This window comes from Chiloscyllium plagiosum, unplaced genomic scaffold (genome assembly GCF_037043375.1).
Source record: "Chiloscyllium plagiosum isolate Xiang-an unplaced genomic scaffold, Cpla_swu_hap1 HiC_scaffold_10, whole genome shotgun sequence".
NCBI lineage: Eukaryota > Metazoa > Chordata > Chondrichthyes > Orectolobiformes > Hemiscylliidae > Chiloscyllium > Chiloscyllium plagiosum.
In genome coordinates, this window is record NW_028270148.1 from 58,804,298 (window position 1) to 58,816,494 (window position 12,197).

Consider the following 12,197-nt stretch of genomic DNA (forward strand, 5'->3'; position numbering starts at 1 on the left):
GGGTGTTGTGCAAGGGTTAGAAGGTATCATATGCCACATGGATTCATATTGCGACATGGGCCTTTAGTCTGACCAATTTTCAACATGTAACTGGCAAACAGCAGCACACCCTTGATCCTTTGGTTCTTGCATTTAATTGAGGCTATCTGAGTTGCTGGCCACTTTACTTCCATGAACCATGTATACAATTCAATTTCACAAACTAATAGATCAGCATTTGATGCAAGAATATCAATTGCTGTTCTGGAGACAATTCCACTGATGCCTTTTTGTCGCAGAGGCAGACTTCATGTGGAGTAAGAATCCAGTTATCTATGGAAGTACCCTGTTGATTCTTTCTCATCTTAGAGAGAAACCATTGATTTTTGGCCCATCCTTTTGAGAACATTCACTTTAAGGATGAAGTATGACTCAGATAGATTCCTTCCCTTTTCATTATATTGTCTCTATGTCTGACAATGCCTTGGAGGCATAATACATCAGTTTTTGACAACTACCTTGTTGTTGTGGAAGACAAACTGCTCTTTTGTCTGTACTTGAAGCATCAGCAGCTCTGATAGTTGGAAAGGAGGACTGTAATGGGCCAGAACATCTGTAGATGCCACCACGCCTTTAGTCTTTTGAAAAATCTCTTTTTGATGCAAGTCTCAGCACCAACCTTGTATCCTCTTTCAGAATTTCCAAATGAAGCAAAAAGCTTTGCCAGGTGTTTTACCATGTCTAAAAATCTTGGAAGGCTATGGCCAACTTCAGAGCCCATCTGTTTTCAAAGGGTTTGGCAATAATCCATCCTTGTTGACAATGTATCCAAGGAAGTAAAACTGAATGGAAACTCTGATTTTCCTCAACCATCTTCCCATGTCGCAATATGTATCCATGTGGCATATGATATCTTCTAACCCTTGCACAATATAGAACATAGAACATAGAAAAGTACAGCACAGAGCAGGCCCTTCGGCCCACGATGTTGTGCCAAGGATTATTCCTAATCTAAAATAAAATAACCTAACCTATGCACCCCTCAATTCACTGCTGTCCATTGCATGTCCAGGAGTCACTTAAATGTCCCTAATGACTCTACTTCCACCATCACTGCTGGCAACGCATTCCATGCATCCACAACTCTCTGCATAAAGAAACTACCTTGATATTTCCTCTATACCTTCCTTCTAATATTTGAAAACTATGACCCCTTGTGCCAGGGGAATCCTAGCCCTGGGAAAAAGTCTTTCGCTCTTGACTCTAGCCATGCCTCTCATTACCGTGTATACCTCGATCAAGTCACCTTTCTTCCTACTTCTCTCCACAGAGGAAAGTATGGCTTAGTCTACCTCTCTTCATAAGACAAGCCCTCCAGTCCAGGCAGCATCCTGGTACACCTTCTTTGCACCATCCCCAAAGCTTCTGTATCTTTCCTATAATAGGGCGACCAGAACCGGACACAATATTCCAAGTGTGGTCTCACTAGGGTCTTGTAGAGCTGCAGCATAACCTCGCAGCTCTTAAACTCAATCCCCCTGTTAATGAAAGCCAAAACACCATATGCTTTCTTAACAACTCTATTCACTTGGGTGGCAACTTTGAGGAATCTATGCACTTAAACACCAAGATCCCTCTGTTCCTCCACACTGCCAAGAATTCTGTCTTTAATCCTATATTCAATATTCAAGTTCGACCTTCCAAAATGCATCACTTTACATTTATCCAGGTTGAACTCCATCTGCCATTTCTCAGCCCAGCTCTGCATCCTGTCGATGTTACGCTGCAGCCTGCAATAACCCTCGATACTATCAATGGCATCTCCAACCTTTGTGTCATCAGCAAATTTACTAACCCACCCCTCAACCTCCTCATCCAAGTCATTTATAAAAACTACAAAGAGCAGAGGCCCAAGAACAGAGCCCTGCGGGACACCACTCAACACTGACCTCCAGGCAGAATACTTTCCATCTACAACCACTCTCTGCCTTCTGCCAGCCAACCAATTTTGAATGCAGATAGCCAAATCTTCCTGTATCTCATACTTCCTGACTTTATGCATGAGCCTACCATGGGGAACCTTATGAAATGCCTTGCTGAAGAGTATATACACTACATCCACTGCTCAACCTTCATCGACCTGCCTTGTCACCTCCTCAAAGAACTCAACAAGATTCATGAGGCATGACCTGCCCCTCACAAAGCCATGGTGAATGCCTTTAATCACTTTATGCTTTTCCAAATAGTCATAAATCCTATCCCTCAGAATTATTTCCAAAACCTTGCTGACCACAGACGTAAGACTGACTGGTCTGTAATTGCCAGGGATTTCCCTATTCCCCTTCTTAAAAAGAGGAACAACATTCGCCTCCCTCTAATCCTCTGGTAAAACTTCCGTGAAGAGTGAGGAAGCAAAGATCTTCGCCAGAGGCTTAGCAACCTCCTTTCTCGCTTCCTGGAGCAACCAAGGATAAATTTGGTCTGGCCCTGGGGTCTTACCAATCTTAATGTTTGCCAAAATTTCCAGCACATCAACTTCATCAATCTTGATCTGTTCAAGCCTGTTTCCCACCTCCTCAAAGTTCTCATTCACAACAAAGTCCCTTTCCTTAGTGAAAAGCTAAGCAAAAAGCTGCAGAGTCCCCAAGTGGATTATGAGATTCTACTCTTGAAACTTGCTCTGACTTTGGTGGAGCACTGCAGCAATGTTATGGACCAGACCAAACCCTCTCAAAATATATTAAGAAGGTAGCTTACACTCTAACATTTTCTTATTTTAAAGGTAAGTGTATGACATTGCATTTCAGTTGCAATTTGATTGGTCGACTTTAAGTAAAGTACACTTTATTTTTATTCTACAGTTTAAGATACAAAAAAATTAAAAAGGAACGAAAGGAATAGGATTAAGCCTGTAACTCTACTGAAATGTTTAACAAAATAATATGTCATAATTACTGCTAATTAACTGTCCGAACATAGTAAAATCCCAGAACCACACACTTGGCAAAGGCAAATTCGGTAAAATGAATTGTCTTGTGTGCAATTCAAGCAGTAGGAAGAGAACCCGAGGTCTTACCTTTAACAGGAAGAGGAATAGGAGCTTCCACATCCAGCTTCAAGGCCCCAGCAACTATAGAAAGCTAAAACTAAAAATCCTGGTTCTGTGAGAACTTGATCCCACCCATTCAGGCTGCTTCTATTGTTCTGCATTTAAAAACAAACATAAGGGCTCACAAGATGTTTCCTTTATTGGCTTTAAGCAGACCACTTGATATCTCTGTTTCAACCTTTCTTCACAAAAAAAAGACAAACCTTACCTCTTAAAGCCATTGTATCATTAAAGTAAGCCTGTGATTCCTCTACATTGAGGAAATGAAACACAGATTGGGTGACTGCTTTGCAGAATATCTACATTCTGTCCACAAAACTGAACCTGAGTTTTCTGGGTTGCCTGCCACTTCAACACATTACCATGTTCCCTGGCCAAAATCTCCATCTTGAGCTTACTGCAATCCCTTCTTCAGAATTTCACTGCACCGGAAACATTAACTATACTTTCTCTCCACAGATGCTGCCAGGCCTGCTGAATTTCTCCAGCAATTTCTGTTTTTGTACCATTCTCTTAGGTTAGTCATCAGGGAGGTTACTCCCATTCTGGACTTGTCCTCAAATTGTTTTGGATATGTTCCCCTCAGGAATGTGGAAACCTTTTGGGTATGTAATGAGATCATTGTTCAGCATCCTTCTTTAACATGATGCCATTTTCACTGTAGAGTTTCTCGAATCATGTGAACAATTTAGGGTAACCCTTCTCAAAAGGAATTTTTATGCCAGTGCTGCTCACTTCCTTCAATCTTTCAATGAGAATTGAGAGCAAGCCATACAGTTTTGCTCAAGTGGGGCACTTCCTGGTTGTCAATTATGCATGCATTCTCTACCATTTTACACCATTTATGTTCAAATGTTTATTGCAGCATGTTTTAAATCTTGTGAACTGTTCCATCTGGACCATGTAGTTTTATCTCTCTAGGCTACAACTTCTGTTGCTTTTGAAAAGGAAAGACTACCTTTAAGAGATCCAGTCTAACTGTGAGCTGTGCCTGCCAGTCAAATGCTGGAGCCCCTGTTGAGTGTACAGCCTGTCAGCAGCACGTTTTGTGATAGGATGTGCTGACATCATTTAGATAGCAGGTAGTGCACAGTTTGGATGTTTCCTGCTTCAATAGGACCAAGAAAGAAATAATCATGCATTATTGTCAGCTAAGTCTGAAGATGGGTCCACATGAAAATTGTGCTGTCTCCCCAACTTGTACCAAGATCTATGGTTGCCTCGATGCATGTTGGACTAGCCACTGCTAGTGTTAACATTGGCCAGGGAGAGCAGCAGTTAGGAAAATTGTTCAACACATACGTGGTTTTTTGGAGAAAGAGAATGTTGTCCTTGGCGGGCTCACAGGGGTGGGGCTAGAGGCCACAAGTGGGAGCTGAAGTGTAGGATAGTTGGCAGAACCTCTAGAATCAGTGAGTACAAGTTCAAGAGCTATGGGAACAGCTGGAGGCACCATGGGCTAGTTGTCTTGGTGTCTCAGGTAGAGACTGAGAGGCCATGAGTGTTCACAGGCAAGACTTGCAGGCGTTAAGGCTTATGTTATGGGCTGGGAACTGGAGTGAGCGCCCAACTGCTGCAGACCCAAGAATACAGTATGGATAGTACCTAAGTCCACCCAAGTCTGAGAAGCCCCAAGGAAATGTTGTTCATGGTATGGATGTCTGATGGAAACAAGAGAGCTGGCTTTCATTATCTAACATATGCGTCTGAAGCATTGCTGATTTGAGAAAAAGGACTGAGCCCTCAATGTTCATTAGGATGGTCTTTAACATGAATGCATTGGTACAGTTGTTTTCACTGGAATAAAAGATCACTGAACTGGAACTTTGCATGTTCCATGTATGTTTTCCCGCATTACTTTAAATGAGCCAGCCATTCTCTAATGCTTACGAAACAGTGAAACCAACAACTTTACATTGCTAATTTGCGAAAAGAAAATCTTCCCTGATTAGCTATAAGGCTAAAACACTATCATCTTTCCTTTGGTATGTAGTCGGCCAATAGGAATGGTCTGTCCAAGCATTGATCTGTCTCGCTTGCTAATGTAGTTAATGTTCTGAATCCCAGAAGTATACTTTGCATTCCAGCTTATGTAATGTACTTTTTAAAAACTAAAACAAGTTTAGTCATTAATTGTACTACAGAGCCAAGGTGCTTAATCATATACCTTTTTATCTTTCAGTTTTGAAATTATACTTGTAGAATTTTGAATAATAGATGGAAAATCATCACTCTGTCTAGGTGTATGTATTAGTAAACAGCTATTAAAATATTGCTGGTTCTACAGGAAAATATGGCAAATCCAGTATCACAGCATGATGTGACTTAATATCATATAGCAGCAGCTAGGAGTTAGTACTTTCAGAAATGCACATGAAACTCATTTCCCGTTTTCTCTAAAGAAATTAGAGTTAGTAATAAATTCCATTCATATTAAAATTTCAATTCATTAGTTATCTTTTGGTGAATGCATCTCCCTTGATTTTTTTAAGTTATTATTCATGGGATATTTTTCTTACTTTCAGCAGATTTCCATAAATCCCAGATTAATAATGGTGCAAGTTTCAATTACTTGTGTCTCAGTTTAATTTTCAGCGTTACATTGTTACTTTGAACTGCCGGGACTAAATTAAATGCATTCTCAATCACTGGATCACTCTTGCTGTGCTGCTCATGATGGTAAATTATTTAAAAATTCAGTGACGCTCTTGGAACAATAGCACTGCTAGGTCACCATCTGTTACAGTTTGCTACCTACATACAAAATGAAGTGCATCATGTAATCATCTTGTAATGCATTATAGATGTGTTGATGAAGGTGTTCATAGAAATATATGGTTACTGTATCAAAGTGTGATTTTATAAATAATCGGCTTTGTCATACAGACGGCTGTAATTGAATGCACTTTGCACTGATGGAAGAAGCAAAGTGGACTGCTTTTAGGAGTCATTACTGTATACTTGTTAATATTAACAATCACTTATGTGGTGACATAATGTCTGTGACGGTCTATAGAATTCTATGCCTCGTCAATACACGCTGGTGCTTTCTCCAGTCTGTAGTATTTCCCTTTAATCAGGATTGATTTTTACTGTGATTCAATTTGCAGCTTCTCAGCAAAGCTCACAGCAAGAAATTTGAGAATCTGGTAATGCAGGATTTGTCCATTATAAAGAAAATGCTACGGCATTTGAGGTTACAATACACTATGATCAACAAAGTAGTAAGCCATGAGCTATTTCTCTTTTCACAATACGGACAGGATGACACTTAATGAATGATAATTGGATGTAAAATGCTGCCCACCGTATCACATTTTGATTACCTTGACATTTATTCTTCTTTAAGGAGATCAGTTTGACCCACAGAAAGTTGTTTTTAGTTCAGTTAAGTCTGTGAAGAGGCATTTTAAGTGATCAATTAAAATTCTTTAATGGTTCCACTCAAAAAACTTAGCTAGATCATTGCTATTTAATGAAGAAAAATGTACACAAGATGTACTGATCACCCCTAAGTGCAGGGTGGTGACACAGCATACTCCAAGATCAATATGCACAATGACAGAGTGCTGAGGTGTGCTAGTGACTTTGCCACTTCCCAGTCTGACTCTCATCTCTTGTCTTTTGACTATCACCAGGCAGCTGTACTAGAATGCCTTAAAAGCCAATCTGCAAAGTCTGCATTGAGTATTTTTCAGATCTGTCTGTGTCTCACACATTAGTACATGGTGCAATCTCAAAATGCATTGGAGGGAGCTCTTCAAATTCAGACAGTGTGATCTTTGTCCCCTCTCAGCCCTGGTTCCTTAATCTTCTCTCCCTTCATTCTATTTTTGAGGAAGTTGCTCCTTTCTCAATGAGTATTTTTGGGAAATGCATATTGAAGCAAACGTAAATTATATCCTTATAATGCATAGATCTTCCCCAATATTTGAAAGTTAATATTTTAAAATGTACTTAGGAAAGGTGCTGAACCGTAGCAATGTTATCTACTGTACCTCACTTGGAATTTTAAACTAATGACACAGCATCATTAAAAATCAGTCAGAAGAAAAAATTATATATATATAACACACATATACACACACACACACACACACACTCACACACACATACTTGCACACATACACACACACACACACACAGAATATAAGTAATTCTGCATGTTTTCTTTTAAGATAATGGTCACTTATTTCAGCAGCAATAACCTTGAGGCTTCTATCCAGAAATGATGTGGTCTTTTTGCCACTTCCTTTTTAAGCTACAATATTGTTCAGGCATAAAAACCAACATAAAAGCATTTTAAGTTAATATTTCTTTTGAAAAATTGTGAAAGACTGACTTCATCTTCTATTTCATAGTGAAATCCATGTCTAGCATTCTGTGAGCACTTAACTCTAAGGTATACTCAGTTTTAACAGTGCGAAATTTAACTTTTAAAAATATTAATAGAATTCAATTCTGCCCAGCAATAGGACAGAGCCTTATTGTAAGGCTTTCAATATGTCACTCAAGGCAGTTCAGGGGTCACTGAAGCAGGTTTGAATGGTTACAGAAAGTAAGTGAGAGGGTGACAGATAGATTTAAAGCTAGGAGAGTGTGGTTAGCTGTATTGTTGGGAGGCAGCTGACAAATACAGGTTCTGCACAGAGGATGTAATGTGGAGCAAGACTAGATGGTTTGGTCTATTTTGTTAGAACTCAGGATGATGTTCTAGGAATTAGTAGGCAGCAAAGTTTTGGCATTAGGACTCAAAAGAAGTCCTGAGGAGCTGGAATAATAGGAAGGCCATTTGTTCTGTGTTGGAGAAAGTCTTGACAGCCTATGCAAGTATCTGATAAACCTCTGGGATCCATCTTGGTTGTTGTTTAATGTTTGCTGTGGGAATGTTTGATCACAATCTAATACCCTATTTACTGCATATTCAATCTGGCATTAGATGTAAATTACACATATATTGCATCTTAAATTACTGTTCTAAAGCTTTATAGCAAAGTTTATTGTTGATTGTTCAAATTCATGAAATCTTATGACTTTATTACCTTGGTAAGTCTGCTGAATTTCACACTTTGCTCACTTTGAAAAAAGGAGTTACTGATCCTTAGCCAGATCATAACAGTTCATGGTCTAGTCAGGGGAGGCAAAGACACTGAAAAATGGTGAAGGAAATAGGCAAGCTATGTATCAAATGCCAAATGAATCAACTTAGTGACTTCCCCGATAGAATCAACAAATTGAGACTATTTACTTTTAACAACAAAAAGATGATTATTCCAAGTTCAGTCCCAATTTGAACATAACTTAGTCAGTCAATTTTATGCCTCTGCTGATGATCTGTTCCATGTCCTTGAATATATTTCAAAACTGTTCTAATATCATTAGGTTGTTAGGTTGAAATCCAGGCTATTAAGTCCAAACTCGTGGAAATTAATTTTTTTTGTAATTTGATAATGCCAGATCATACAAATTCCTGTGGCTATTTCAACAAAATCTTTTGATTGACATTTGCTAATTGGCCCAAGGGTTCAATGATTTATAAATCTATAAGTATCTATAAACTTTTCTCTAAACTTTTCATGAAATGTTGCTGTATACAGTAAAATTAGAGAAATTTTGGAAATCATAGACCATAGATAGACAAATGATTATTAATGCCATGTATCACAACTTAATGGAATGTTGTATATCAAATTAATTATAGATAAGAATGAATTGATAAACCACTCTCCTGCTGATGAGAAACCTAAGGGTTGAAATTTATTACCATATCATAAAAACTTACCGGGTTACTTAAAATATTTGGAAATTTGGGTGGAAATGTTCCTATAAATTTCTAATTCTAAGTATGATATTCTGCTTTAACTTCAATTATCAATAAAGCTCATTAATCATGGCATATCGTCCAATTAATATATTGTGTTAGATCGAGTTGGGAAATACTTTAAATATTCTTTGGTCTTTTCTAGATTAATTCAGGTTAATCAAGAATTCATGAAGTAACAATTCATGAAGTAACATTTCTGAAAACTAAGGTTTATTATTTGTCTTTCTGATTTTGTATTGAAAACATACTAATACAATATAATTTTCAAAGGTTAATTACATAAACTGTAGGAACAAATATTGCATCTCATAGCCAGTCTGTCATAGCCACTGACAGGGATTTCAGGGCAAGATTGAATGGTCCCCACTCCTGCTGAAAGGTCCTAAACTAAAACGTTGATTTTCCTGCTTCTCTGATACTGCCTGACCTGCTGTGGCTTTCCAGCTCCACATTTGATTGACTCTGATTTCCAGCATCTGCAGTCCTTATTATCTCCAAATCTTTGAATAAGGTCAGTCTATTTCTTGCCACATAACCTGAGTAAAAATAAAAGCCCAGTAAAATTTATAAGTAGAAATCAATTGATCTATTTAAAGACTGTTACTTAACAAAGTAATCGGCATTCTTTTGTCATATGACATTATTTTTACATGTGGTCAATTTTTACAACAAAATTCTCAGTGTTTTCTTTTCAAATTTAATATACCCCCTTGTTTGTATCAGCATTGACCAATACACATAGGCTTTTCATAGTGAACATGGTTGTAAACTTAGGTCTGCCTGGTTTTGTTGACTATTTTAGACCTTGTGAACTGTAATCAATTTATTATATGTTCTAAGAATGGAATGCTGCACTGGTGCACTTACCTTAAGGGAGCTGTACTTTGGTTCTATCGAGCTATCTCACCAGGACAGTTGCGTTTAGTTTTGGGCATCCATTCTCAGAAAAGCTATAATAGCCTTGAAGGATGTATGATGTACTGTTGACCACAATTGTAGCAGCAGTTCAGGGCTAAGTTATGAGAACTGTTTACACAAATTGGTGCAAAATGCCCTGGTCCTTTTCCTGACGAGACCAATCAGCCTATCGTCATTTGGCAGAAAGTACAAGTGTCAATTATTAAAGATTTAGTAGCACAGAACTTGGAAAACTGTGGCAGAACTAGCATGGATTCATGACAAAAAAAAGCATGATCAAGAACATAGAAAAGTACACGACCTTCAGCCCTTGAGGTTGTGCTGATCTTTTATTCTACTATAAGATCAAACTGACATACATGCCCTTCATTGTACTATCATCCATGTGCCTATACAAGAGTCGTTTAAATGTCCCTAATGTATCTGACTCTACGTCCACTACTGGCAGTGCATTCCATGCACCCACCACTCTCTGTGTAAAGAACCTACCTCTGACATCTCCCCTTAACCTTTCTCCATTCATCTTAAAAGTATGGCCCTACATGATAGCCATTTCCATCCTGAGGAAAAGAAATTCTGGCTATCCACTCTATCTATGCCATACATCATCTTGTACACCTCCTTTGAGTCACCTCTCATTCTTCTTCACTCCAATGAGAAAAGCCCTAGCTCCCTCAACCTTTTTTCATAAGGCCTGCCCTCCAGTCCAGGCAGCATCCTGGTAAATCTCCTCTGCACCTGCTCTAAGGCTTTCATATCCTACCTATAATGAGGTGACCAGAACTGAACACAGTGTGGTCTAACCAGGGCTTTATAGAGCTGCACCTCACGGCTCTTAAACTCAATCCCCCTGCTAATGAAAGCCAACATACCATATGCCTTCATCACAACCCTATCAACTTAGGGTGGACATGCACCCCAAGATCCCTCTGTTCCTTGGCACTGCCTTTAATCCTGTAATCTGCATTCAAATTTGACCATCCAAAATGAATCACTTTGCATTTTTCCAGTTTGAACTCCATCTGTCATTTCTCAGCCCAACTCTGCACCCTGACAATGTCCTATTGCAACCTACAACAGCCCTCCACACTATCCACAAGTCCACCAGTCTTCATGTCATCGGTAAACCTACTACCCCACCCTTCCAATTCCTCATCCAAGTCATTTATAAAAATCACAAAAAACAAAGGTCCCAGAACAAATCCTTGTGGAACATCACAGTTCACTGAGCTCCAGGCTGAATACTTTCCATCTACTACCACCCTCTGTCTTCTATATGCCAGCCAATTCTGTATCCAGACAGCCAAATTTCCCTGTATCCAATGCCACTTTACTTTCTGAATGAGCCTACCATGGGAACCTTATCAAATGCCTTGCTAAAATCCATGTACACCACATCCACTGCTCTAACTTCATCAATGCCACATCCTCAAAGAATTCAAGAAAGCTTGTGAGGTATAGCCTGCCCTTCACAAAGCCATGCTGACTATCTGTAATCAAACTATGCTTTTCCAAATAATCATAAATCTTGTCTCTCAGAATCCTGTCCAGTAATTTGCTCACCACAAACATAATACTGACTGGTCTGTAACTCCCAGGTTTATCCCTATTCTCCTTCTTGAACAAGGAAATAACATTTACCACCCTCCAATCATCTGGTACTATTCCAGTGGACAGTAAGGATGCAAAGATTATCACCAAAGGCACAGTAATCTCTTCCCTCGCTTCTTGTAGTAACCTTGGATATATCCCATTTGGCCAAGGGAATTTATCTATCCTTATGTGTTTCAATATTTCCAGCACATCCTCCTTCTTAATATCAACTTGTTCAAGCATATCAGCCTGTTTCACACTGTCCTCACGAATGACAAAGTCCCTCTCATGAGTGAATACTGAAGCAAAGTATTTATTAAGGACCTCCCTATCTCCTCCGATTCAAGGCACAAGTTCCCTCCACTATCCCTTATCAGCCCTATCCTCACTGTGGCCATCTTCTTGTTACTCTCATTTGTGTAGAATGCCTTGGGTTTTCCTTAATCTACCCATCAAGGCTTTCTCATGCCCCCTTCTAGCTCTCCTAAGTCCATTCTTCAGTTCCTTCCTGGCTACCTTGTAACCCTCTAGAACCCTGTCTGATCCTTGCTTCCTCATTCTTAAGTAAGCTTCTTTCTTCCTCTTGACTAGATGTTCTACATCTCTTGCCATGCAAGATTCCTTCACCCTATCACCCCTTCCTTGCATCAGTGGGACCAACCTGTCCACTACTCACAGCAAGTGCTCCCTGAACAACCATTTCTGTTGTGCATTTCCCTGAGAAATCTGATCCCAATTTATGCTCCACAGTTTTTGCCTAATAGCATTGTAATT